Source organism: Micromys minutus (genome assembly GCF_963924665.1).
Source record: "Micromys minutus genome assembly, chromosome: 1".
Classification (NCBI taxonomy): Eukaryota; Metazoa; Chordata; class Mammalia; order Rodentia; family Muridae; genus Micromys; species Micromys minutus.
In genome coordinates this window covers 200,282,756-200,309,712 of record NC_137969.1, presented here as the reverse complement: position 1 = coordinate 200,309,712, position 26,957 = coordinate 200,282,756, and the positions used below count along the sequence as shown (strand labels likewise).

General features: G+C 44.1%; 1 pseudogene across 1 annotated transcript; it reads right to left on the bottom strand.

Annotated features, from left to right (window-relative positions):
• Window positions 1-1,104: 1,104 nt before the first annotated feature.
• LOC308417200 (large ribosomal subunit protein uL1-like) lies at window positions 1,105-26,957 on the bottom strand (annotated as a pseudogene). The gene is made up of 2 exons: window positions 26,870-26,957; window positions 1,105-1,721 (listed from the first exon to the last, which is right to left on the bottom strand). The product of its transcript is annotated as a large ribosomal subunit protein uL1-like (transcript).

The window sequence follows — 26,957 nt, the reverse complement described above, 5'->3', positions numbered from 1 at the left end:
TTTCTTTTAAATATACTTCTTAAAATTTTTATCTTAATTGTGTTTCTCATGAGAAAATTGAAATAACTCTTATGTGGACTACCTATGCATGTGTGGAGTCATCTCGTTTAAGACTAGGCTGAGCTCAGTAAAACAGTAAGGGATAAACTTGAGTTGAACGGCAGGGAGTCACACACTACAGCATGTGCGTTGCAAACTCGAGGCAGCAGCCTAGGTTGCAAGAATCATTCATTCTCAGTTGTCCCAAAAAACAACAGTAAATAACCCATTTCTCATGCTGACCGGAACGATTTTGCTTGAATACAAGTAAAATGCTTAGAATGGTAACTACACAGACCAACTATCCAGTAACTATCTGATTTTTTTCCAGATAGCATTTCTCTGTGTAACCCCGGCTGTCCTGGAACTCACTCTGTAGACCAAACTGGCCTCGAATTCTCAGAGATCCACTTGCCTTTGCCTCCCCAGTGCTCGGAATAAAGGTGTGTGCTATCATTTTGGTCCTGACTTGATGTCAACATTGTTCCTGACACCTCAGTGACAACTTCTGGAGTATTACCCCTCACCACTTTTCTGGCTTCTCCCCTACTCCCCCTACTGCAGTGACTTGGTCCGCCTGTTCCTCCAGATTCAGACAGTCTGGTCCTCTCCACTGTCTTCAATTTTCCCAGGCACAACATTCCAGTTCTCACTCTTTGTAGCTCTCACAAAAGAAGTTGTCATCAAAAAGAGGTAAAATTACCTGGATTACTAACCAGTACCTGTAATCCCAGCCACTGGAGGGGTTGAGGTAAGAGGATCGGGAGATGCTTTCAAAACACAAATAGTCAGACATGGTCACACACACCTTTAATTCTAGCATGACAAGTACCTTTGCCCATCAAGACATCTCAATGGCCCCTGAACATTCTTCTTAGAGAAACATAATTATAAAATTGCCTAAGAACAGATAGATCTTTTTCTTCTTCTCAAAGTCAGAGAATAGACTAGAGAGCAAGCACAGCCATCTGAAGAGAAAGCAGTCACCACCATTCAATTATTATTATTATTACTATCATTATTATTAGTTTTTAAGATGGCAGAACTGAGGTTTATTGGAGCGCCCTAATACAGATACTGGGGCTTGCCTATGGTGTTCTTGATGTATAAAGCCCGGACATTCTGCCAATTTTTCTTGAGCAAGGACACCAAGAAATTGACAGCCAGGCGTTTGTAGACCAGTTCATCATCCGCCATCTTGACGTGGCCGACGGCAACAGCCAGACACAACACTTTCTTCATCTGGAACTTGATTATGGATTTCACCTCACCCACTTTGGCCACCATGTTTTCATTGTGTGTCAGCAGGGAGGGGAACTTGTCAGCTTTGTTTAGACCTCCTGGACTCAGGATACGTGGAATCAGAGACTCAGAGGCCAAAAAGGCATCATACTTCTTGACTAGCTTTTTGACCAATTTCTTGTTAAGCTTCTTAAGCACCCCAATGTCCACGTGGGAGATATCCACGGCCTTGGCTTCCTCACAGTGCTGCTGGTTCCCCAGGACACCCACCGAGAACTTGGAGCGAAGGGTGGACTTAAGACTGACAGTGGGTCCTTCTGAGAGTCGTGGTTCTTCAGGCTGATCTGCAGCTCCACCGGCTCCAGAAACTTGCTGCGCTTGCGCAGGTTCTGGTGCCTCGTAGAGGGTGTGGCGGGAGACTTCGCTGCTCACGGCTGCTCCTGCATGAAGCTAGTACCTAAATTATAATGGCTCATAGAAAAAAAAAAAATTTTTATGAGATTAACCTGACCAAAATTAAATATATAATTGTCCATATATAGCCATTTACAGTGGTGGCCAGTTATTAATAAAGGAAATTGTCGTTTTGACTATAAAAATATAAACATCGGCACAATGGGGTGACTTCTTAGAGGTTTATAATTCGTTATGTGTTTTGCCTGCACATATGTCTGTGTACCACATGGATGCATTGTCCAGGGAGGTGAGCTGCCCTGTGGGTGCTGGGAATCCCCAGGGCCACCTTCATACAAGTTATAGACCAAGCAAATGTGTTGAAATTTAACACATACCACTTCATAATACTCTTATCCTATATTTAATGCCTTTACTTCAAAAGACAAAGAGTTGTTTGCTCTGATGCCAAATCCTGAACTTCTTCCTATAACTCATGAGTCCTCACTACTACTTGGGCTATGTTTAAGTGTGTAGGAGAGTCATCTTCACTGGTCTTCATTGAAAGCATATATCTTATATAATTGTAACTAACTAGCCTGTAAGAGACTTTAGGCATAAAAATCTTTTGAGGTTCTTTTCTGCTTTTTGTTTTTCAACAGTAATCAACTACGACAGGATACTTAACCACCTGCACATGCCGAGTGAGGTGGTTTGAGCCATCTTGGAACATACCAACCAGAATTCAGCATTTGTATAAATGACAGGATAGGGCATTAGTCCCTCTTGGTCGTTAACCGGCAGACAAGGACAGGAGTCCTAACCTCAGAGGCGGGGCTTGTAAACATTTCTGGGTCCTTCCTGTTTCCCCAGCTCACCCCAAGCTTGGTTCCTCTGTGAGGTTAGGGACCGGCCAGGAGCTCCTCTCCTTGACCCCAACCTGCCCCTCTGGCAGGAGTAAGACTCTCTGGAACAGAAAAGGCAGAATTAGAACTTCCCCCAAAATATTGCGTTGAGTCGGCAAGAGTCATTCAAAATGTTTTCTGCAGAAACCTGTGCTGCGTTCTAGGGGATCTGAATCCCCAGCCCTGCCTGTGGCCAACCTCCAGGGACAGCTGACCTCACAGCGTCCAGGGTGGGGCCCTGACCACAAAGCAGAAGCAACACAGGGCCTGGAGCAGCTCCCCAGCCCTCCCTTCTCTGGCTTATCACCGAGCCAGGTTCATAGAGACTGGGAGGCTGGGAGCGAGCTGAGCTGCAACATCCGCAGCTAGGGTTATAGGGATGCAGATGAGAAGGATGCCCGTAGTGCCTCCGTGAGAGGTGAGAGCCCTTGCAACTTTGTTTTAGAGTGGTTGAAGTCCCATTGGATAACTTTGGGAAGAAAACGAAAATTATCTACTGTAAGCTATCAAGAAAAAAAAAAAAAAAAAAAGCAAAATACAATCAAAAACTACCGTCCCTCCCTCCCTCCTTTGGTTTGGTTGGTTGTTTTTCTAAACCGGGTTTCTCTGTGTAGCCCAGCTGACCTGTAGCTCACTCTGTAGACCAGGCTGGCCTCGAACTCAGAGATCTGCCTGTCTCTCTCTCTCTAATCTGCTGGGATTAAAGGCATGTGCCACCACTACCTGGTTTATACATTGGCTTTTTAATTACAAAATTCTTAATGTCACAAGGCAGGGGAAGGTCTTGGCACCAGTTGCTCATAAATCCTGTTACTAAAACACAGCACTGATTTCTTTTATGGTTTCTTTAACATCTCTTTCTGCTTCGTTTTAAAACACATCAGATATGACATCAAAAGTATGGCGGCCCCACCCCCCACTCCCACCCCTACCTCAAATCAGACTTTGTTGTGGTAAAGACCTTTTAATCTCAGCACTGGAGAGTTCCAAGGCAGGGGGATCTCTCTGAACTGGAGGTCAGCCTGGTCTACACAGTGAAAAACCCATCTCAAAAACCAAAATCAAGGGCTGGTGAGATGGCTCAGTGGTGTGTCTGAAGACAGCTACAGTGTACTCCTATATATAAAATAAATAAAGAATTCTTTAAAAAACAAAACAACAAAATTAAGACCTTAGGGCTGGAGCTGTTGCTCCTTGAGCTTGCCTGAATCCAACGCTCTACTGCAGGACTCTGTGCTATAGATGATTTGAGAGTAAAGCCTTTGACAAAGGATGGGTGTGGTGGCACAGGCCTTTGATGCCTGCCCTGTGGGGTGGGGCACTCCACTGAGGCAGATGTACCTTTCTTTTTGTTTTGTTTTGTCTCATTTCTACTTCTGTAACCCCTCATCATATTTAACCCCTCACCCATATTCCTGTAAGTAATATAATGAAAGTCACCCGGTAAGACTCATTGGCTTACAAAATTGGGCTTCGATGAATACACGTTTTGGTCTGTCTGGGTTTCCTTTCTGGTGTGAGAAAAATATGTTGAGTCTCCCTAGGAAACCTCTCACATGACAGTGCATGAGGGTTTAATCTGTAAGGAAAAAAATTGTTTATATTATTTTTATAAGACACTACCAAAAGTCTCACTTCTCATAATAAAAGGCAAGTATGTGATAGGGCCAGATGTGGTAGCACACACCTCTAATCCCAGCACTAAGGAGGTTGAGGCAGGCAGATGTCTGTAAATTCAAGGCCAGCCTGGTCTATATGTGGAGTTCCAGGACATCCAGGTCTACAGAGAGAGAAAGAGAGTGAAAATATCTAAGAAACAGCAGGGTCTTTATTCTATTCAAGCTAGCTCGGGCCCCTCCCAATGCACCTCCAACACGCAGGAGAGTTTTGGTGGTGCCCCAAATATCTACTGGGACAAGGCTTTACAGTGAGCAGCAAGTGGGGGTTAAATGTGCAAGCATCTAATTGGAAAGCTACTGTGGCCTTTAACATAATTGGTTGGTGCTGGGAGTCATACCATAAGGTTAACACCTGATCCCCTCTGCATTGGTGGTTGTTGTGGGGGGGGGGGCTTGTAACCTGGGTATGCACATTTGTTGGGGGAATAACCTGGAGATGTTGGTCTCATTGAAGGTGTAACCTGGAGACTCTAGTCTTGGGGGTTAGGGAAACTCTGATTTTGTTGGTGGGAAACTTGGAAACTAATGCTAGGTACCAGCATGTTAATTTACCTAAATTCAAACTTAAGTCAGGTTCTCTAAAATGGTGTCTGAATTTTAAAAATTTGGCATCTCAATACCCTTACCCACTGAACCTTACTGATGTCCCCTTAAATATCTTTAATAACACAGCCATATACGTGTAAGCCTAAAAGGGATGAAAAACTTATCAGTCTATTTCTCAATTTCTAGATTGTCCTGGAGTTTTCCAGAGCAGAAATTGGAGAGGTCTAGAGACTCAGCTCAAGGGAGTGAAGGTAACCAAAGAGCAGAGCCATTGTAGACTTTCTGGGTATTCTGATCAGTCATAGAACACGTGTGTTACTCTGGGCTTCCTGCCTCTACCTACATGCATGAGCATCCACAGTCTTGGACTGCTAGCTGACAAATCAGAGTGTATGCTTTTAAGGACAAAATGTATAAAACAGGTGCAAAGGTTTGCCGGTTGTATTTTTCTAAAACTCCAACAGAAGTGTGAGAGTAAAGATGTATGGCTTAGGTGGTTGACGGTAGAAAAGAAATCAACCGTGGCTGTTTGAAAACACATGTGCTTTCATGTAGAAACTGTATAGACAGTCCATTTATGCTGTGTGCACCTCCAGTGCCTTGAGCTCATCCTACCCTGCTTTATGACTCTGACTCCTGTTTTTCTATCTGCATCAATAATCAATAATGGGGGATGAGGGGATCCCTATTTCTCATCTTTAGCTAACACCCCTTTCACAGTGGTCATTTCCTTCCTTCCTTCTCTCTCTCTCTCTCTCTCTCTCTGTGTGTGTGTGTGTGTGTGTGTGTCTTTCTCTCATGATACAAAGTCTGACTATGTAGTCCTGGCTGTCCTAGAACTCAGTATATAGACCAGGCTGGCCTGGAACACATTGAGATCTACCTACCTCTCCCTCCCAAGTCATCCAAGTTGTGCACCACCACCTCTGGCCTCTCTCCCTCTTCTATCCTTCTCTTTCTTCAAAGATCTGATGTTTATGTTTATTATTAATGAGTATTTTGCCTGCATGTGTGTACGTGCACCATGTGTGTACCTCATGTCTTCAAAGGCCAGAGAAGGGGATCTGAATTCCCTGGATCTCTAGTTAGGAATGGTTGTGAGCTACCACTGGAACCCAGGCCATCGTTAAGAACACAAAGTGCAGGCTGGAGAGATAGTTCAGTGGTTAGGAGCACTGGCTGCTCTTCCAGAGGTCCTGAGTTCAAATCCCAACAACCACATGGTGGCTCACAACCATCTGCACTGGTTTGTTGAGTACTGGGGCAGGGAGCATGGCTGTTGGAATTTGTTACACTGCAAGTTTTCTGGGGCAGGTTCTCCAAGCACTACTAAATCTTATTGTGCTTCCTGACTTCAGTCTCTTATTTTTTTTTTTACATTAGCCCTTCAGACACGTTCTTTCACTTCCTCAAATTCAACTACTAATGTACATGGATGGGTAGAAACTTAGAATGGTTCAGGCTGAGAATTTTTCATGTCTCAAGGTGCAAAAGTAACTGGTATTTAGTAAAAACTGTACTTTGAATCTGAATTCCAGTTTCCTGGGGCTAGCCATGTGCAGTATAAGACCTCTTTGGAATACTGGGCAGTTGTCACATCTCCCAGCGAACCACAAAATTACAGGGGAAAACAACAGACACTTGGCAGGCTGAAATGTTGCTGAGGGGTTTTTTTTGGGGGAGGGGTATATGAGAATAAATTATGTGAAATATTCAATCCTTTATTATAAAATAGGCTTTGTGACAGATAAGTTTGGCCAACTATAGGTTAATAGAGTTGTTCTGAATATGTTCAAAGTAGGCTAAGCTAAAAGCAATGGTGTCCAGTAGATTATGTATATTGTGTGTTTAAACATAGACAAGTATTTTCAGCTAATGTTTAGTGTATGGGGTAACGCCTCGTCATAATTAAAAAGCATCCGTGTATAATTCTACTTGATGAGTTAGTGTTTTTTTTTCTCCTATCTGAAAGTTATCTGTGTTCTAAAGCCCTTTCTACTACTCTAGCTTTATTTGGTTTTTTTTGTTTGTTTTGTTTTTTGTTTTTTGTTTTTTTTTTTTTTTTTTTCAGGACAGGGTTTCTCTGTATAACCCTGGCTGACCTTGAACTCAGACCTTCCTGCCTCTGTCTCCCAAGTACTGAGATTAGAGTCATGAGCCATCACTGCCTGATCTCTTGCCTTCTTATTTTTTCTGTTATCATCTTTCTTCTAATATATTTAATTATTTCTTTTAATTTCAGAATCATCTTGTTTTTAAACATTTTTAAATTATTCTATTTTATGTAGTGGGTAGTTTTTGCCTTCATGCCTGATGCCCTAAGGGCCAAAGGCAGCATCAGATCCTCTGGAACTGGAATTATAGACAGTTTTGTAAACTACCATATGGGTGGGTACTGCAAACTGAACCTAGTTCCTCTAGGTCATGTTTTCAACTTGTGGGTCTCAATCTCTTTGGCAAACCTCTATTTCCAAAAGTGTTAACATTGTGATTTATAACAGTAAAAAAATTAGTTATGAAGTAACAATAAAAATCATTTCACGGTTGTGGTCGCCAGAATATGAGAAACTACATTGAGTGGTCTCAGCAATAGGAAGGCCAAGAACTGCTGCTCTGTGAGAACAGCTGGTGCTCTTAACCAGTCCAGCCTCCAGAATCAGATTATTTGATAGGCTTTCAAACAAAACAAAGCAAAATAGCCCTGGCTAGCCTAGAACTCTACGTAGAACAGGCTGGCCTCTAACTCACAGAGATCAGCCTGCTTCTGTCTACAAGGTCCTGTGGTTAAAAGCATGCACCACCTCGCCAGCTTAATAATAGACTTTGTTTCTTCTAAGGAATAATTTTTTTTAAAGATTTATTTATTTAATGTATGTGGGTACACTGTAGCTGTCTTCAGACACACCAGAAGAGGGCATCAGATCCCATTACAGATGGCTGTGAGTCACCATGTGGTTGCTGGGAATTGAACTCAGGACCTCTGGAAGAGCCGTCAGTGCTCTTAACCATTGAGCCATCTCTCCAACCCCAAGGAATACTTTTTTAGAGATTGTTTTGTGTGTACAAGTGTTCTGCCTGCCCGAATGCCTGTGTGCCTGGTGCTCTTGGAGGCCAGAGGCACTGGATCCTCTGAAACTAGAGATGCAAATGATTGTGAACTGCTATGTGGGTCCTGGAAACTGAACCCAGGGCCTCTGCCAGATTATCAAATACTTTTCACTACTGAACCATCTCTTCAGCCCCCTAAGGAATACATTTTTTTTCTTATTTCAGCCTGCAAAAGTATTTTAAAATCTTAATTTCAGGATAAAATTATTCATTTTTTTTGCATAATCATCAGAATTAATATGTGGAAGTCTTGATCCGTGAAAACCCGTGCACTATGGGAGTGCCTGACGCCCACAGAGAGGAGGGCATTGGATCCTCTGAAAAGGAGTAACCTATGGTTGTAGGTGCCACTTCAGTGTGTAATGTGTGAGCATGTCAGCGCTAGCAAATGGGTCAGTACAAGTGCAGCCAGTGCTCTTAACCTCGAGCCATTTCTTCAACCCCAGTATCACATTTTTAGTAGATACCAGCCAGGGTGCCCTGCAAGGATTCGTCCCACAGCCCATGACTCTACGTGTGATCTGTACACCAGCCCCACTCATATTACTTGGGAGATTATTATGAACTGCTAATCTTCGTTCCCAGTGCAGACTTAGTAAGCCAAAACCTGCATCTTAACAAGCCCCACCCCCAATTTACTGTACACATGTTAAAGTTGGGGAGCAGTATAGGGCGGAACTTTCCTCTAGGGAAGTAATCCCTGACTTTCACTGCACATTAAATTCACCGGGGGGGGGGGGGGAGCGCTTTTGAAAGCTACGGAGGACTGGACTACTCCCTCAGAGACTGATTTAATTGGCTGGAGGCTGAAGCTGTTGGCACTGGTATTTTTAAAGCCCCCTAATTGCATCGGGGTTGGGAGGAAGAGCTCTACAGTTACAGGCTGCCATCGTTAGGGTTCTAGTTATTTCAAAAGCAGAAAGGATGAGTCTTCTGATAGGGCTTCCCTAGGAAACAGCAGTGACCTGAGAGTATTGTGCACGGCACTGGGTCCCTAGGACTTCGTGGTACTCATAACCACCTGGCTTGGCAAGAAGCCTCACCATTTCCTTAGTGCCCCTGATAAACAAGTTTTACTTCCTGATAATTCCCTTCCTGTTCATCTTTCTGTTCCGACACCTATCAAAGCTGTTCCTGCCTTGTCTGCTCATTCACAGATGTGTCCCTGTCTGGATGTCTGACCTCGGTCGTAAATACTCTTACCACGGGGACTGGAGAGATGGCGCAGTGTTTAAGAACAGTGGTTGGGTTTGCAGAGGACCGAAGTTCAGTTTCTAGGGTGGTTCGCAGTGGTCTGTAAGTTCAGTTCCAGGCGATCTAATGCCCTCTTGTTGCCTCCGATGCCTCTTGCCTGCACGTGATACACAGGTACATACACATAACGTAAGAGTCCTTAAAAATCCTTGGCATGAGCCTGACGTAATCTGACTTCTCTCTACTAGTTCCAGTTTTTGTTTGAAAGAGCTTAATTTCTTGTACAGTTAGACCTGCACGCCCGTAAATGGTTTCCACTGTAGTCATCCGCTCCACAGTTCAACCACACTGATACATGAAGGCAGGTTCCAGGCAATAACCTTATCAAAGAGAGTGTGGGAGTGTGGCTGAAAGCGCTGACCAGGCACGCTCAAAGCCCTGGGTTTCATGCTCAACATTAAATACATAAGTAAATGAAAGGAATCCATTTTGAGTGGTACTCTGAAAACTTGTGCTGTTTCCTAATGATCATGCTTTTCCATAAATGCATGTTTTGTATTTTATTCATATCGGAGTTTTACCTGTGTGTGTATATCACCACACCCAGTTCAGACATCTCTGATATTAAGACAGATATTTAATATGTGGGGTATTAAGTATATTTCAGTTTGGGGGAGGCACATAAAGTGCCAAAAACAGACTTGAACTCAGCACATATTTATCAATCATAAAACTTTAAAAGTTGCCCTTTTTACAGACATGGTGGTGCACACCTTTAGGTTAATCACTGGGGAGGCAGAGGCAAGTGCATCTCTGTAAATCCAAAACCAGCCTGCTCCACATACCAAGTTCCAGACCAGCCAGGGCTATATAATAAAACCAGATTTCAAAAGAAATTTTTTGTTCCTTTTCCGACTTCCCAACAGAAGTAGAGAAGAATGTTCCTAAAGATGACCATGTGATTTAAAACTCACTCCAGGGGCGGTTATCAAGGCTGTGCCCTGATCAGCAACAGGCAGAAAGGTGAACGATGTAAGTTATCACTTTGGAGCTCTAAGTATTGAGGATGTTTCAAAGCTTCACTGACTTCAAGAAACGCCATACAAAATGCTCTTTTTTCTCTTAATATTTTATGGTACTGTTCTTTGAGGTGAAGCTGGCTTTCTTTTTCCTTTTAAGCCAGCAGACTACTGCAGATTCTGACTTGAAAGCTTAGAAACCACTATCTAGAGCCAGGTGTGGTGGTGATACACGCCGTTACTCCTAGCACTCAGGTGGTAGAGGCTGGTGGATCTAAGTTTGAGGTCAGCCTGAACTACATAGTGAGTTCCAAGACAGTCATGGCTATACAGAAAAAAAAAACTGTGTACAAAACAAAACAAACAAACAAAATTTTTTTAAAGGAGAAAACAAACGAAAAAAGAAAGCACTAAGTTGTTTTTATGCTTGTCTACATGAGTGGCGATGGCTTTCCAAACCCTAGTGTAGTGGCTTACAGTCACAGTCCTAGCATCTGGCAAGCTGAGGCAAGAGGATTGCCGTGTTGTGAGGCCAGATCGAGCTGCCTTACATCTAAGTCAGCCTGGTGTACGGACATGCAGGTGAACGTGTGAGATATTTATTCAGAAAAACAAAAGTAAATAGATAAATAAACCGAGCTTTAAATCCTGGGACTGGGGAAACAGAGGCAGGCAGATCTCTGTGAGTTCTGGGCCAGCCTGGTCTACAGAGTGAGCTCCAGGACAGCCAAGGCAACATGAACTCTGTCTCAAAAGAGCAAAACAAAAAGTAAAAACAGATATGCAAATAAAACCCGTTGCTTTCCTTTAGCAAGAGAACAGTAAAAACAGCAGCAGAGTGGTGCTTTGTTGACCGCTCTGCTGAGGTGCTGGTGGGCTCCGGGGCGTCCACGCAGCTGTCCGTTTGACTCCTTGCTTCCAGGCTCCTCCGCATCCTGCCTGTATCTGACACAAATGAAAATATGGACATGCGCCATCCCAGAGAGCCACAGTCTTAACATGACATTTTCCTGTTTGGAACGCAACACCTATGGAAGTCTGTTTATCAGAACTGTGTACCAAGAATAACAGATCATTTACTCCAGTGTTCAGCAATTGTCAGGTTTGGAAGAGGTTGAGCACGCAGACCGATGCTTCGCTATATGTGACAGTGAGGGGGGGTCTTACCACAGTGATGTGGGCTTGGCTACTTCTATTAATCTTAATAGAATGTTGAGCTTGCACTGCTTTAGGTTACTGGTTTTTAACTGCTGGAAGGAAAAGACCAGTAAATAGAACACCTTCCCAGCCATTTGATAGTCAGCTGTAGCTTTCCAACGCCAAAGCAAAGGTAATTACTGAAGTATTTCTTAGCGGTTTCGAGCTTTCGTTATCAGAAATTGCACATAGCATATAAGATCTCCCACATTTGAAACAGTGCCTGTACACAAGGCTCTCGGCCCTGACTGGGAGGAAAACTAATGGAGAAGCAAGGCGAGGGTGAAGAGAGAACTTGATTTCAACAGAGCAGTTAGGAAGGCAGATGGGATTCTGCCATGTGACTGGGAAGCTGTTTTATAAGCAGGTTAGAGATAAGGAGATAGGTGATTTCGGTCAAGTGGCACCTTCTTACTGGTGTAGCCTTGTGGTCAAATGCGCACCTGATCCTCACCACCTGGCACTCACCGGGTGCCAAGATCAAAGATAATTATTCCCCCAGGGTAGCTGCCTCGGTCAGGATTACCACTGCTGTGATGAAACACCATGAGCAAAGTAAGTTGGGGAGGAAAGAGTGTTTGGTTTAGGCTTCCACATCATGGTTTATCATGGAAGGAAATCAGGACAGGAACTCAAACAGGGCAGAAACCTGGAGGCCAGAGCTGATACAGAGGCCATGGAGGAATGCTGCTTACTGGCTTGCTCCCCATGGCTTCTTGCTCAGCCTTTTTTTTTTCTAGAGCCAAAGGCCACCAGCCCAGAGTGGCACCACCTACAACACAATGGGCTGGGCCCTTCCAAGGCATTTTCTCAATTGAAGATCCCTTCTTTCAGATAACTCCAGCTTGTGTCGAGTTGACATGAAACCTGCCTTCGTATCCCAAGTTAGCGTCAGGTTTGCTGTGCAGGCAGGGATGGCCTTGCACTTCTGCCCCTTCTGTCTCCATATCCCAAGGATCACAGTCCTGGACCACCAAGCCAGTGGAGCCCAGGACTTGGTGTGAGCTAGGCGGCACTCCACCAACTGAGCAACAGTCCCAGCCTTCAGCTGTTTGTGTCATTGAGAATCTCGCAATTCCTGTTACTCAATAGCCAGGTTAATAGGGGTTGTCTGAGCAGCTGCCCAGGCCTTGCAGCTGATCCCCAAGCTCAGGATAATGAGTTTTACCTGGTAATTGTGAAAGGCTTTGGAAGACAGGGTCACCCCTGTGTCAAATAGGGACATAATACTGTAATATTGTGACTGTGTAATCTGTAGCTTCAGGGGCGCTTGGGATCAACTGCATATGTGGAAGATGTCCAGGTTCCTTGTCTTCTCCTGAGACACCTTTCTGTATTCTCCATTTTCAGCCACTTGCCTTCTTCTCCCATCCCCCAAACTGCCTGTTGCTCTGGAACAGGCTCAGTAAGCCTGGCAGCTGCCCCTTCGTTCTCTCTCCCTACCAGACTCCGGTGTTTTATTTCTTATGAGACTTATATAAATCGGTGACTGATAAACTAATTTAAACTAACATATTAATGACTGACACCACCTAGGGAATTAGAAGTTGGGGGGTGGGTCCCTTCTCTGTGGCTTCGAAGTTTCACCTGAGCAGCAGCCTAATTAGTGAACCTCCAAGAGTATTGCTCTTCAAGTTAATTGACAAGAACTCTACATTAAGAAAGACATGGTATCAATGTAAAATAGTTGTTTGTTAAGGAACGTCTCCTTTGAATTTGATTGTCTACTATGCAGAAAATAAAAACCTAATCAAGTACCCTGAGCAGGATGTCCAACCCTCATGACTAGACTGTTAAACTATAGTACTCGATTTTAATTTTGCTTTGAAGTTTTACATGTTTATGGTGGACGTCTTACGTGTAAGAGGACGATTTTTGAGAGATGGTTCGTTTCTCCTTCATAGAGGTCCTGGGGATCAAACCCAGGTCGCCAGGTGTGGTAATAGATTCCTTTACATGCTGAGCCATCTCACTTGCTCACTCTTTGGAGTTTTACAACTGAAGTGTATAATTTATAACTATATACTTAGAATTGAAGAAATATATATATATATATATATATATATTTAAAGGAGTGTTTTGTTACCATCATTTAGAGAGTTTAATTTTTTTATATAATTTGAGCTATGTATTTTCTTCAATTAAATAAGCATTTTTTGGAGGGTGTTAGTGGTGATGTTGTGTGTGAAAGCATGTGTGCAGGCATACATGCATTCGTGAGTGTGTGTGTGTGTGTGTTTCTGAATTCATACACACTCCTGAGCACTACAGGTTGTCGGCAGATATTTTCCTCAGTCACTTTCCAGCTTCTTTTTTGGACAGGTCTTACTGAGTCTAGAACTCATTAATTGGCTAGGGTAGCTATCAGCAAATCCTTAGGAGCCTCCTGACTCACCTGTATTACCAAGCCTGGCTTTTTACAAGGCTGCTGAGACTCTTAATTCTGTTCCTCAGGCTTGTATAGCCAGCACTTTACTCACTGAACCATCTTCTCAGACCAAGACAGCTTTGCCTGAATACAGATCAATTCTACTGTATTAGTTGGTATATTGCATTAGTTGGTAAACATATTTTTCGACTGTTTAAACTGCTGCTCAAGTCTGCAACCTGAGCTACTCTGGAGCTGAGGTCAGAAGTCCAGGGTCTGGGCTACAGAGTGAATTCAAGCCTGGTCTGAGCAACTTTGAGGGACCCTGTCTTAAAACAAAAAGCAAAAAGAGGTTTGAAGATGTAGCTCAGTGGGAGAACAGTTGCCTGGCGTGTGTGAGGTCCTAGGTTCAACCCCCAGCCTGCAAAAATAAATATATGGTGAATCCAACTTTTTGTTGGACACATTTAGCCAGGTGAGGTTGTGCGCACTTGTAATCCCAACAGTTGGGAGACTAAGGCAGAAGTGACAGTTCAAGGCCAACCTGTTGTGAAAATTATTAAAGGATGTCTTAACCTTTTATCGCCCCCCCCCCCGTGGTCTCACTCCACAGACCCTGCTCTAGTGTGGAGCTGAGCACACGAACTCTGTCTGGCACATGGTCCACAAGCCACACTCTCCACACAGTTCCCTTCCCAGGTGGCTCACTCTGCCCACCCTGTCGCTTCTGTCCTGGGTGGATAGGACCACTCCAGCGTGTTTCTTTACCCCACCACCAGGCACAAACATGACTTCAAAGCCCGGTAGCCTTTCAAACAGGTTTATATATTAAATTCTCAAACCACAAACTCTCTACACAATCATCTTATATCCAAATGACAAAGATACAAACTGCCTTTCTATATGAGATAAAAGACCTATAGAATCCCCTAAAAATATGCATAGCTACCTATCACCAATTAAGTCTACCTGGATCTCTTTCTCCAGCTCCATCTTGATTCCTTCGAATCTCCTGTCTGCCTCCCCCCTCCACTTCTGCTCCTTGACCTTTCGCCGCCTATCTCTCCCTGGCCAATCATGTGTCGTCTTAACATAGACCTACACCAACCTATACTTACTTAGGCAATGAGAGCTTATCTAACTATAACAAACATTCACGATGGCTCAGGGATTAAGAGCACTAGTTGCCCTGGCAGAGGACCTGATTTCAGTGCCCAGAACTCACATGGAGGCTCACAATCATGTATAACTTCATTTCTAAGAAATTCCAGAATACTCTGGTTTCTCTTCAGATCATATAGATCTTTCACCTTTTACTAAAGAAATTTCAGTACCATTTTCTGACCTCCCTGGGCCCCACATCTACAAGTGGCACACAGACATACACTAGACAAAACACCCATACACATAAAATAAATAAAATCTAAAATACATAAGTATATAAAAATACATAAATGTAACTATATGTTTAAAGGTGCAGGTGATTGTATTTCCTTGTCATTATCACATCAAATTATATAGCTTTAATTGGACCCATAATCTCAGAATTTAATAAATCAAATATAACCATCAGAAGCAACTTAGTAAACTTTATTCTTTTTTATTCACTTAAAATTCCTGACTGTAAACTCTTCACACATTGTTTATGCTCTTTACATCCATTTGCATTAATTTGTTAGGTTTCTTTAGTAGGATTAGCATTTTCTGATATTTGAGCATGATAATCTTTGTTTTTAAGTTGTTGTAGTTTTGTTTTTGAGAGAGGGTCTCACTGTGTACTTCTGGCTGGCATGAAACAAACAGGGAGCTTGCCTCTGCCTCGCTAGATGCTGGGATTAAAGGCACGCATCCCTAGACTGACGATCTTATGTTCTAAGCCAGAAAAGAAAATCCACAAACAACCCTAGCAGCAGTATTTCTGGTTCTGATGATAGAGATCAGGTCAATCCAGGAAAACCTAAAGTCCAGCGTCTGCACTATGTGAACACTAAGGCATCATATAAACACCAAGTGGTTTATTGACTACTATTCTGTGCTGAGCTCCTTATAAATACTATAGCTAATCTCATAGCACATCCTGCAGATGAGTGCTAGCATTTTCACACATAGATGCAGAACCTGAGGATTCAGGTGGGCATGGAGTAGGTGGTGGCTAAGATGGCCACTGTGTGTCAAAACTGGCACAATGACAAAGCCTCTGCTAACATGTCACCTACAGAAATGTCTAATGTGCTTGTTGATTTACCTGTGACCTAGGATCAGCAGTTTACAATCAACCATCCATGACTCCAGTTTCCTCTCTTGATCCCCCATGGGCACCAAGGAAGCATATGGTACCCAGACAGACATGCAGGCAAAACTCTCATACACTTAAAATAAATCTAAAATATAGAAAATCATGTAGAGGGTGCCCTAGAGACGTGGTTCTGTCAGTAAAGTACGAGCTGTGTATCCATGAGGACCCACAATCAGGTGTGGTGGTGGTGCTCCTGTAGTCTTGGGGCTGCTTCGTGCTGTGCATCCATGAGGACCCACAATCAGGTGTGGTGGTACTCCTGTAGTCTTGGGGCTGGGGAAGCAGAGGCGGGTGGATATCAAGAGCTCCCTGAACAGCCATCTGGCAGAATCCGTGAGTTCTGGGTTCAGTGAGAAAGTCTCAAAAAATAAAGTGGGGCTGGAGAGATGGCTCAGTGGTTAAGAGCACTGACGGCTCTTCCAGAGGTCCTGGGTTCAATTCCCAGCAACCACATGGTGTTACACATGTGGTGTAATACACACATGGTATTACAACCATCTGTAATGGGATCCAATGCCCTCTTCTGGTGTGTCTGAAAACAGCAACAGTGTACTCATATAAATAAAAATAAACAAATCTTAAAAAAAAAAAAAAAAAAGTGAAGAGACTGAGGAAGACACCCAATATTGACCTTTAGCCTCCAAGCACCTATCCATGAACATACGTATATAACGTATATAACTAACCCATATGCACAGTAATAGTTTTGGAGAGAGGTGAGAGAACCAGACAGACTTGAGTTCTCTCCACTTAGGAGTTGTATTTGGCTTCTGGAACCCCCACTGACACAGCTCCTCCTAAAGACCACACCTCCTAGTTCTTCCCAAACAGTCCACCAGCTGGAAACTGAACATTAAAATACATGAGCCGAAAGACCATTCTCACTCAAATGCCCACATCATACAAACCTCATGACCTGAGTCTGAGCCAAGATCCATGTAAAAGGCTGAATGTAACACACCTGCAATCCAGGCACTCCTGAGGGGAAATGGAAGGCAGAGTGGGGAGACACCAGAGAAGGTAGCTTAGAATAACCTGCACAAGACTAGAAACAAATGGGAGAGACCCTGCCTCAAAAAAACCAATGGTGCCTGGTAAGGAACATCCAAGATTGCCCTTTGACCTCCATATGCCTATGCATAGACACTCACCTGCACACATGTACCAACACACACACACACACACACACACACACACACACACACACTTCTGATATGGCCTGATCTTCCTTTAAAAACCAAAGCCAGCCTTGTTCTGAGGAGGGCTAGTGGAGAGAAGGAAAAGTACATGAAGACATATCCCAAGCAGTAAGTTAGCTTGGACTAGCATGTGATAGCAGCCACACTAGGAAAATTAAACTAGCTTCAGAGATAGTAGAAGAATAAACAAAGGGGACTTTAAGAGTGTGGATTTACATAATCTATTTATTTTTGAAAGTCTCCAGTAGCCTAAGCTTTCCTCAAACCTGCTAGGTATCCAAGAATGAGACCTTGAACAAACTTCTGCCCCTCCTACCTCTACCTTCTCTGAGTGTGGAATTGTAGGCATGTGCCACCACACTCTGGTTTATGAGGTGCGAAGAACTGAACCCAAGGCCTCCTCTCATAAACTGAGCTACATCACCTGAACACACACATATACACACACACACTCTCTCTCTTCCCTTCTTCCTTCTCCTTTTCCTCCTCTTTCCCCTCTCTGACCCTTCCCCTCCCCTCTCTCTCCTCCCCTCCCCTCTCCTTTCCCCCTCCCCCTTTCCTCCCTTCCTTCTCTCCATGTGTGTCTGAGACAGGCTCTGAGTCTCTTGCCTCTACCTACCAGATATTAGGATTAAGATATGTACCAAGCCTGGATAGGAGCTGTGTGGTTTTGTTTAGATTTCTATTTTGAAGTAGGATTTTGTGCTGCTGCCTAAACTGGCCACTTGATATCCTTCCTGCCTTGCCTTCCCAAACATTTGGGTTTCAGGTATGTACCAGCACATCACTCAAAAATGTAGTTTTGCCATAAAATAATAGTCATGATTTAAAGATAAAATTCCTTGGGAACCAATCAACCATCTCACAATAGTAGAATATAACAACAACAACAACCACGGGGGGGGGGGGACTTCATAAAATGTAGTTAAGTTCAACTAACAAAGTACATTTTGCTAGAAATAATTCATTGTAATTGGTAGTAAAATCTGATTTCTGGGGCTGGAGAGATGGCTCAGTGGTTAAGAGCAATGGCTGTTCTTCCAGAGGTCCTGGGTTCAATTCCCAGCACCCACATGATGACTCATAACTGTAACTCAAGTTCCAGGGTACCCCACACGGTCCTCTGGCCTCCATGGGCATCAGGTACTTGTGTGTGCATCATGTACTGCACAGCCATACATGCAGGCAAAGCACACACACACACACATCACATGTTATACAACCATACATGCAGGCAAAGCACACACACATCACATGTTACACAGACATACATGCAGGCAAAGCACACACATCACGTGTTACACAACCATACATGCAGGCAAAGCACACACACATTAAATAATCATAGAGATATTTTTGAAACATTTGATTTCTGATTTTACTGTGAGCTGTCTTCTGAGAACATTTTAAGTGGCATTTCAACCTATTTTAAATCCACGCCTGTAGATCACACCTTGCCTGTTGCTGACTCTTTTACTCTTCATGTCTTTTACGCCAACTTGGTAAAAGCCCTTACCGGTATTCAAGTTCATGCCACCTCTGTCTGACTAATAGTTCATAGGTAATTAAATTCTGTGATCCACCCACTTGATATATGAATCAGTTTCTGGTTAATACACCTTCTTACGAATTTAAAACAAAATAAGAAAATTTAAATAACAATAAAGCCACAAGCCAAGGAGTTTAAAATAACCATAACAACTTCCAGATTAAAATAGAATTCCTTTGAAATCTCTGAGGCAGTGCTGGAGAGATGGCTCTGAAGCTAAAGGCACTTGCTGCTCTTGCAGAAGTCCCGCATTTAACCCCTAACACCCACACCAGGTGGCTCTTAAACCACCTGCAGCTCTAGCTCCAGGACATCCACCACCCTCTTAATGAATATACATTAAAAAATATGTGAAACTTTGCTGTGAGTATGCTCAGGGTAGGCCTAGAATGTTAAAAAGTCATTCCTCAAAGAGACTGCTCAGCCGGTAGCGGTGCCTGCTGCCAAACCGGACAACCTGGGTTTGATCCCTGGGATGGTGAAAGAAGAGAACTGATTCCTCCAGGTGTTCCTCTGACCTCCACCGGTGCACTGTGGCACTTGCCTCCCTCACAGTAAGTAAATTAAAGCATAATCAAAATTAATATATATTATATACGTCTCCATATATAGATATATGGAGGCTTGTTTCTTCTTCCACATTAGTTGTCTAAAGAGAGAAACCGTTGAGGAAGTTCAAAGACAGTGAAGTGACGAGTCCCGCAAGAGGCACCTCCGAAGCACCGTCCTCTGGGACATGAAGACAATGGAGTGTGCAGATGAAAGAGCTGACTAAAATTAATCCTCATCACTCCAAAGAGTGTGTCAGGAGCGCACATCTTCCTAAAGCACAAGATAACATTTCTGAGCTGTTAAATTTGAACCCCATGAAATCTCCGGGGAGGGGGAAGGGAAGGGAGCTGGTTCTCTGGCAAGCTTCTAATTTAAACCTCATTTTATAAACTGCTAACCTCACCACCGAGAAAACAGTCCCCCAGAGCTGTAGCAAATGGCAGCCACAGAAGGCTAAACGCCGGGCTTCTGTAAGTGCTCTTTGAACTCCCCTAGGAGTATGTGCTACTTCATGATTCAGGACAGGAGAGAGCCAATTTCACATCTTCTCTTCCTCCTCTCTCCTCCCCCTCCCTCTTCCTCTTTTTCTCCTCTTTTCCTCCTCTCGACCCCCCTCCCATTTTCCTCCTTCCCTTCTCCTCCCTGCTCCCTTCTTTCTCCTCTTCTCCTCCCTCTCCCCCTCTTCCTCCTCCTTTTTCGTTCTTCTGTCCCCTGAACTCTGTCTGCCAACCAGAGTTGAAGCTGGCCACAGACTCACAGAGATCTGCCTGCCTCTACCTCCCGAGTGCTGAGATTATAGGTGTGCACCACCAGGCCAGATATGGAACCACACTTTTTCAAAGGGGTCTTGTACTTGAAATTGCCACTGTCATCCATGGAACTGTAAAGGAAAAGGCAAGCTAGTGCTCAGTTGTGTTTGTGTGATCTCGAGTGGAGTGCAGGTGACCTAATGCCTGGACACCTAATGCCTGGGTGGCACTGTATGGGAAGGATTAAGTGGTGCGGGCCCCATTGGAAGAGGTGTGTCTCCAGGGGTAGGCTCTAAGGACTCAAAAGCCCAGGCCAGGCCAGTTGCTCTCTGAGCCTCTGACTTGTGGATCAGTTGCAACCCCTTAGCTACTGCTCTGCCATCACACCTGCCTGCCTGCAGTCATGTTTACCACCATGATGACCATGCACCCTAATCCTCTGGGACCATGAGCCCCAAATTAAATGCTTTCTTTTAAAAGTTGCTTTGGTCAAGGTGCTTGTCACCGCGATAGAAAAGTAAGACAGTCACCCAGAGGAAAAATTTAAAAATATGTGATTTACATTGCCAATGACAAACTGTTTCACCACATACAGTAAAAAATAGTCTTCCCAAGACCTACCGTGTTTTCTGTGATGAATTGTCTTCCCATACTAGCAAAAATTAGAGGCCAGAGAGGTGGCTCAATGGTTAAGTCCTGTTCCCAGCACCATCACCCCCCCACCAGGGTAGATCACAATAGTTTAACTGTAGTTGTAGGTGATCTGACACCCTCTTCTGGCCTCTGTGGGCTCCAGGGACACATGTAGGTTACAACCAAATATACAGACAAACTAATTGTACACACGCAATAAAATTAATCTTAAAAGTTAGCTCTGTGGCATGTGTGTGCATCACACCCTCACACAAAATGAGTGAATAAGTATTTTTAACACTTCATTAGTCCAGCGGCAGTTACAAACAAACCCCACACGGTCCTTATTTTGTGCTTATCACAAAACAGTACATGTTCTCTTCAGGGAAGCAAAAGGGAATCCGAAAAGGATGGTTTAATAAACACCATTAAACTATCCCAAAGTAACTGCTAGTCTGTGGTAAAATTCTGATAGAACCATAAGGTATATTATGCATTCAGCTTTGACACAAACACACACAGACACAGGCACACACAGACCCAGAGACACACACAGACACACACAGGCACACACACACAGGCACACAGAGACACACACAGACACAGACACACACACACACACAAAGACACACACAGACACAGAGACACACAGACACACACACACAGTCACACGCAAACACACAGGCACACAGAGACACACACAGACACACACATACACAGACACACACACACACACACAGTTTGTTTCTGAGACAGGGACTCACTGTGTAGCCCTGACTGCCCTTGAACTTACAGAGATCCACTTGCCTCTGCCTCCAGAGTGCTGAGTGTAAGCCTGAGCCACACTGCCCGGCAAGGACAGGAGATTACACTGTAATTACAATGTAATCACATTGCTTTGCTGCCTTTTCTGCTTGAACTGGGTATTAAATGTCTGGTGGGTAAAACACACCCCTGTGGTGTCATTGTTGACAGCTGCACAGCAGCCAGCTGTTTGGCTGATATAATTTATTGAATCTCTGTTTTCTAAATGTTTGGATTTCTTTTCCTTCCCCCACCCCGATACAAGTCCACCGTCCCCCAACCCCACAACACACACTTACCTAGGGATCACATCCAGGGCCTCCAGCTGGGCAAATGGCTCCAGAACTTGCATTAAAAAATCAGTATGCTGGAGTGCGTTTGTGATTCCTGGGCTCTGGAGTCCAAGACAGGCTAATCTCTGGGTCTCACTAGCCAACAAACCTGACCACCTTGGTGAGTTCCAGGCCAGTGAGGGACTCTGTCTCCAGAACAATGTAGGCAGTACCCGAAGAATGATACCGGGAGCTGTCTCTGGTCCCCAAGTGCACATGAACACACAAGAAAACTAGGCTTTTTAAAAAATCACATTTATCCATTTTTTTTAAGGAGGTAAGGGGAGCGTCATGGCAAGATTAGAGGTCAGAGGACAACTTTTGGGATCTGTTCCTGTCCTTCCACCATGTGGTTCTGGCATCAAACTCAGGATATTAAGCTTGGCAGCCATCTTGTTGGCCCTAAGCTTATGTTCTTGTTGTTGTTCAGAGAGTGTCTCAGAGCTGGTAGCCTTGTGGTTAAGAGTGCTTGCTTTAGTAGAGGAACCAGGTTTGATTGCTAGCACCCGCATGGTACCTTACAGCAACTTGTACCCTCAGTTCTAGGGGACATAATTCTCTCCAGGCATTCATATTGTACACATACATAAATGCAGGAAAGACATGTACACACACATAGAATAAAAATAAGTCTTAAAGAAAACAGACAAAATCTCACTATGTAGCCTTGGCTAGAACCCACTGTGTAGGCCAGACTGACCTTAAACTTAAAGAGATCTAAGCCAGCTTCTGCCTCCCACATGCTGGGATTAAAGGTTTGGGGTTTTGCTTGTTTGTTTGTGTTTGTTTGTTGTGGTTACTTGAGACAGGGTTTCTCCGTGTAGCCCCGGCTGTCCTGGAACTCAGTACATAGACCAGGCTACCCTCAAACTCAAGAGACCCACCTGCCTCTGTCTCCTGAGTGCTGGGATTAAAGGCATGGGTCACCACCTCCTGGCCAGCTTTTTTTTTAATATTATTTTTATTTCTGTGTCTATGTGTGAGTATGCAACATGTGTGCAGGTGCTTACAGAATCCAGAAAAAAATTGTGAGTCCCTTGAGTACAGTGTTACAGGTGTGAGTACTTGACTTGCGTGCATGCACGCCTGGTGCTTGAACTGGTCAGAAGAATGAGTTGAATCCCCTGGAGCTGGAGTTACAGATGGTCCTGAGCCATCTTGTAGGTGCTGGAAACTGAGCCTAGGTTCTCTGCAGGAACAGCCAGTGCTCTTAATCACTAAGCCATTGCTCCATCCCCCAACTCAAAAAAAAATGTTTTAAAAAATAATTTATGATTTCCATATGCATTCATGATTTTCATGCATGCATGTCTGTGTGAAGATGTCAGATCCTTTGGAGTTACAGTCATATAGGTGCTGGGAATTGAACCCAAGTCCTCTGGAAGAGCAACCAATGCTCTTAAACATGGACTATCTCCCCAGCCCCTAAAACTTAGTAAAGCTGAGTAACAGTAAATTGGAGGCCTGAGTTACGTGAGATTCGCATCACAGACATGTTTCAGTGTCTGTCTGAATCTATCCTTCTCTTCGGCCTCTGCCTACTCTCCCTCAGGCACTAAAGCACTGGTTCTCAATCTTCCTAAATGCTGAGACCCTCATGGTGCAGTGGCCCCCAACTGTACAATTATTTTTATTGCTACTCATAACTGGAATGTTATTACTGTTTTGAATTGTGATTATCTGTACTTTCCAGTAGTCTTAGGAGGAGACCCCCAGGAAAGGGTTCACTCAACATCCCTGCCCCCAACGGGGTCATGACCCACAGGTTGAGAACCACTGAACTAAGGCTATATAACACAGTTTATCCTAATGATACTTTAAAAAATCCTTTTCCACTGGAACTCAAGTGCCCGGTCTGGCAGTAAACCACGATCCTCAGCCTCAGCCTCCTGTGTGCTAAGATTTCAGGTACATGCCACCATTCCTGACCTAGTAGACTTTTAATGAAGTTTTACTTATAATGCAAAGAAACTTCTGTGGAAATAGGACAGACAGAGGTATAAGCGATTTTCCTCAGATGGCTTTCCTGGGGGTTTGAGAGAGACAGTGACTGAGCCACACCCCTGACCGCTTCACCATGCTCCCCCTTTGCTGATATCCCCGTATAGTTTCCGGTCCTTCTCCTTGGTTACTCGGAGTCGTCTCTTCTCTCCTCCTTTCTAAGGGAAGCAGTTTATTGACTGTAAGAGAACGTGAGCCAGGCTCCTCCCCATATTTTAGTTCACAAATTCATCAGCGGCGGGGGGGGGGGGGGGGGGGAACGGGAGGGTAGCTTATGCCAGAAGAGTGGGGTGTTCAGGAAGGTGAAGGTTCGCGGCTTGGGAATTGACAACTTGCAGCCCAGTGCGGTGACCCACGCTTGCAAAGCCAGCACTCCTGCTGAGGGAAGAGGGAAGGTCATGAGTTTGAAGCCACGTTCTGCTTTATATTCAGGAGCAGGCAAAACCACATAGTGAGTCCTTAAAAAGGGGGTGGCAGTGGAGAGGCAGGAGAAGCAGACAGATGGCTCAGGAGGTAAAGGCTTTTGAGGCCAAGCTTAACAATCTGAGTCCAAGTGTCAGGACCCACATGGAGAGAAATGAGAACTGACCCCTGCAAATTGTCCTCTGACCTCCACATGCGTGTCACGGCATGAGAATACATGCATGCAAGTAAAGTAATAAAGTTACAAAGACAAAAATTCAAACTTTTCATCCCAGATCTTTCCCTGGTTTCTTCATGCATTTTGTTGTTTTCCCTACTGTTTGCTGGGGAGAAAATCAAGGGGTCCACCGAGGACCCAGCATAGTTGGGACTCTAAAAGAGTCAGCTTGTTTTTTGAGACTCAGTAGTCCAGGCTAGCCTCAGACTTTATATGTAGCCAGGGATCATCTTGAATTCCTGAGCCTCCTGCCTTAAGCTTTCAAGGAACATGATTTCAGGGATGTACAATCCCCCATGTCGGCCAAGTTCACTGTTTTAGCTTTGACATATATTTAAACCTTGTTTTAGTCATGTCAGGGTCAAAGCAGAGTCTCACACGTTCTAGGCAAAAGCAGCAACTCCTCTTCTACCCTTAGTCTCAATATCTCAAGGTGGTTGTGTGAAGAGGATCACAGTGTGGGAACCTCAGAAGGCTTTCCTCAAGTCAAGACGCTTTGAGGTTCATCCGAGTTGTTGTATAGATTAAGTTTGTCACTTTTATTGTTGGACATCATTTCACGATAAAGAGCAACACAGTTCAACTGAACATAAGGATTATTTTCATTTTGGGCACTTGTTCTAATTTGATTTTTCTGTTGGGCAGGAAAGGATTTTTTTTTTTTAATTTTAAATTTTGGCCTATATACTTCCAGAAAAGTTAGGGCTTCTCCCCCTTCCTTATCTCTCCAACGGAAGCTAGCTTTCTCTAGCCCAGGCCAACCTGCCTAGGCCAGGCCCTTTAGCAATCAAGCAAAGGTCTCATGAACAAGCCCATAGGCCAGTCTGCCTGAGGCACTCCTCCAACTGAGGCTCAAGTTGAAGCTAACTAGCAGAGGGATAATTGAGAACAAAGCCAGGAATCTGTTTGTTTTTGCACTGAATTAGATTCTTTTCATCTCTCTTTCATAAATTCCCAGACATAAAATGGCTAGAGTACATTTTTAATTTTAGAAAGAGCTAGCCCGGGATGAGGCTGAAGCTCAGTTGGGAGAGAGCTTGCCTAGCATGCAGTAAGGCACACTCTGGATCTCCAACACCGATAAATTGGGTATGGCAGTATAGCCCTAGAGGTAGGAGCGGGAAGATTGGGAGTTCAAGGTCAACTTCCTCTGCACGAGGAGGAGTCTGACACCAGCCAGACACAGAGCACACAATATAAGCAAACAAAACAACCCGGTTCAGAGCTGTTGTATGGTCTCCGCAGTGGGGTGTGAATTCATAGTATGTGGCTTTCTGGCTAGTGTTGGCTGTTGTCTTTACTATTTTATTTTGTGACATGATATCACATTGCAGAGTCTGTTTCTTAGGCCCTTTGCTGGTTTTATATGAATAGTTCCAACCTTGTCTCGAACTCTGTAGGCCAGGCTGCCCTTGAATTCACAGCTATCCTTCTGCCTCTGTACTGGGATTACAGGTGTGAGCCACCTTGCCTAGTCTTTCATTATGATTTGGTTTTGTTTGTTTGATTTTTCTGAGACAGAGGTTTGCCCTGTAACCCCCGACTGACCTAGTTACTTGCTATGTAGCCCAGGATGGTTTCAAACTCCAGGGAATCACCCAGTTCCCACTTTCTGAATGCTGAAACTACAGGATTTCACTACAAATTCCAACCAGCCTTTATGTTTCTAACTTGCCTTTCCCAGATGTCTAATGAGATCGAAACCCCTGCCATGTTCTACCCCATCCATACATCTTCCATGAACTAGCTGGCTGTTCTTTTACCTGTTCTCTATTTAGAGATCCTGTTTTTTGAGGCGGGGTTCATATACCCCAGACTTGGCCTGGGACTCAAGTAATCCTCTTGCCTCAGAATCTCAAGAGCTGAGATTACAGATGTGTGGTACCATCTTTGTCTTTAGGTTTCTTTGGGACATAGTCTCCTGTAGCCTATAGTAGCGTTGGACTTGGTAGCTAGACAAGCCTTGAGCTTCCTCATTCTCCAGCGTCTACCTTCCCGGTGCTGGGGGTGGTTCATATATGGTTTTCGATTCCAGTACAATAAACTCTTTCAAAATTGTTCCTGCTCTTGTGAGTCAGTATAACCTAGTGGTAGCTGGTAAGTTCCAAAGCAAAAACAGGCTCTCCCACTACATAGCTAGGTGACCTTTGACAAGCATGTAAAGGCCACTAAATTCTTTCCCCTCACTTGAAAGGAGAGTTTGGAAGACTAAACTACTTACTGATTGAAAAAATGCACCCAATCAGGGAAACTCCTTTAATTTTAGCACTCAGGGGGCAGAGGCAGGTGAATCTCTGTGAGTTCCAGGCCAGCTACACAGTGAGACCCTGTCTCAGGTAATACACAAAGGGAAAGAAGAAACCCAGCAAACCCTAGAATCCCTTTCCTGAAAGAACTTGCTTCCTGTTCAGGCAACAAGCCAACTTGGGCATTGGTCAACTGAAAAGTTTTCACTGCGACTATGACTCAGGGACCTGGGCTTCTCAAATTTCCTCTCATCTTCTTGTTTCAT